The sequence below is a fragment of the Lonchura striata genome, chromosome 1 (assembly GCF_046129695.1).
Source record: "Lonchura striata isolate bLonStr1 chromosome 1, bLonStr1.mat, whole genome shotgun sequence".
NCBI classification, from domain to species: Eukaryota; Metazoa; Chordata; class Aves; order Passeriformes; family Estrildidae; genus Lonchura; species Lonchura striata.
The window spans coordinates 104,977,740-104,980,410 of record NC_134603.1 but is presented as its reverse complement, the minus strand read 5'-3'; positions in this window follow the sequence as shown (position 1 = coordinate 104,980,410).

Here is a 2,671-nt window from a genome sequence, read left to right as displayed (position 1 = left end):
TCCTGCTGCCCGTGTCGCTGCCCGTGTCCCGGCCCGTGTCGCTGCCCGTGTCCCGTGTCCCGGCCCGCGCTCCCGGCGGGCGCTGCCGCGGCTCGCGGGGGCTGCGGGCAGCACGCGCCGGCCGAGGGGGCGGGGCGCCCCGCGCGGCCCCGCCCCGCGCGCGCCCCGGCTCGGCGGGCGGGCCTGGGGAGGGACGGCGGGACAGCGCCACCCGGCGGCGGCGCGGGGAGCGGCGGGCCCGTGCCGCTGCCGGGTTCCAGCTTCCAACGCGGCGGGAAATAAAGCCGGGAAGCCGAGGCTGTGCCTGAGGAGAGACCGGCCGGCGTCCCTTCGCAACCCGGGTGTCGTCGTGTCACTGCAGATGGAGGATCCTCCCCTCCGTTCGGCCGCATCTGGAGGATATATCCTGCTCTGGGCTCCTCAGGACAAGAGCATCTCTCTTATGAGGAGAGACTCTGGGAGCTGGGCCTGTTTAATCTAGAGAAGAGAAGACAGAGAGGAGATCTAATCAATACATACAAATACAGCACACGTGGGTGCTAAGAGAATGGTGCCGGACTCTTTTCAGTGGTCTCCAGTGACAAGATGAGGAGCAATGGCCATAAGCTTAGGAAGTTCCACCTCAACATGAGGAAGAACTTATTTACATTGAGGGTAGCAGAGAACTGGAATAGTCAGCCCAGGAGAGTTGTGGAGTGTTGCTCCCTGGAGATATCTGAAACCAACCTGGATGCATTCCTGTGTAACCTGCTGTAGCTGCCCCTGCCTTGGTGATCTCCAGATGTCCCTTCCGACCCTAAGGACTCTGTGATTCTGTGGTGCCCCAGCCCAGCACCTCACTCTGTGGGCGCTCAGGTGTGCCCCGAGGGGCAGCAGGGAAGGACCGTGAAGCCTGGGGCAAACCTGCAGGAGGTGGGAGGCTTTGGCCATGTGGGACATCCAGGCTCAGGACACTGGGAAGCAAGGCTGAGAGAGGGCGAGGAGAAATGGGGCAGCAGCAGTTCTGCATGGGGCAAATGCACCTGGGCCGGTTGATGAAGCCTCGGTCCCTGTGGTGTCTGAGGCACAAGCCTCAGTTAAGCCTTCCCCACAGCCGGGGAGTGTGTAGCACCTCTCCTCCAGGCATGCCTGAGATCCAGGTGTCTCTGTGAGGTGTGCAGCAATTGCCTCCTAGTCATCGGTTTGTGCAGGCTGGTGGCAATTGCCTCATGGATTTGGCATGAGCCTAAGTGGAAAAGCTTGATAAAAGCATGTGCTCACTTCTCAATCCCTTCACTGTCTCAATTACTTAATGTAAATGTTAAAGAGATCTGTTCTGGGTGGCTGTCATTTATCAAGGCACTTCTGTGCCATGTGTCTCTTTTAAGGGCATGTAGCCTCCTGCCAACATCCAGAGCATGGAAGAGAGAAGACTATTGAGGAAACAGGCCAACACACAGGAAAGGATTCAGTCCAAACCTGGGACATTGATCCAGGATGGGAGTACAATTGCTCCCATGGGAGTACAATTGTGCTAGAATTCCCTCACTCACTTACTGCCAGATCTGATTTTCAGAAAAAAGTAGAATCACAGAATGGTTTGGATTGGAAGGGACCTTAAAGATCACCTCATTCCAATCCCCTGCCATGGACAGGGAGACCTCCCACTAGGCCATGTTGCTCGAAGCCCCATCCAGCCTGGCTTTCAACACTACCAGGGATAGGGCATCCACAGCTTCTCTGGGCAACCTGTTCCAGTGTCTCACCACCCTCAGACTAAAGAATTTCTTCATAATATCCATGTAAACATCCTTTTCAGTTTAAAACTATTTCCCCTTGTCCTGTCACTGTCACCACATGCCCTTGGAAAAACTCCATCATTCTTGTGGGGTCTCTCCAGGTACTGGAAGGCTACAATTATGTCACCCTGGAGCCTTTTCCTTTTCAGCTTGAACAATCCAAATTTTCTTAGCCTCTTTTTGTAGGAGAGGTGGTTCATCCTGCTAATCATTTTTAGTTTAGGAATAAATTCCAGAACTAATATGTCAAGTAAGAGAGGGTTAAAGCCTTTTAGTATCAATGTGCTTTCCACTCAAAAGTTGTGAAAGTTGTAGCAGAGGCAGGATATTCCTGCTGAACATTAAAATCTAGATTAAACTGAGATTATATAATTGTTATATCTGAAAGTAGATATCAGTGGCATTTACTACAGAGAGGAGGTTTTTGCCTGACAAATGCATTTGATCTTGAAAGTATGTGGTTTCAGATAAATGAAAGTTTCAGATACTTAATTCTTGTGACATTTTCTTCTTCTTTACTTACTTTCACAATCACATTTTTCTGGAGGAATGTGATTTATTAAATTTATGAAAATCAGCGTAATTATTGATTCTGAAATATGAACGTATCTTCCTCAGAATACTTTGGGATATTTAAGGTTCCCTGACTGTATTTTAAAATAACTTCTAGATTCTTAGATGCTTTTAAAAATCTAGCAAGTGGTTCTGTTTGGCTTAGGAAGACAGATTTGGTGCAGTCTTAAAAAGAATTATCCACAGAATACAAATAGTTTTATTATCCAGCAATGGGCAGGGACATCTCCAACTTGATCAGTTGACCAGCCTGTCCAACCTGACCTTGAATGTTTCCAGGGATGGGATATCCGGTATCTCTCTGGGCAACATATGCCAGG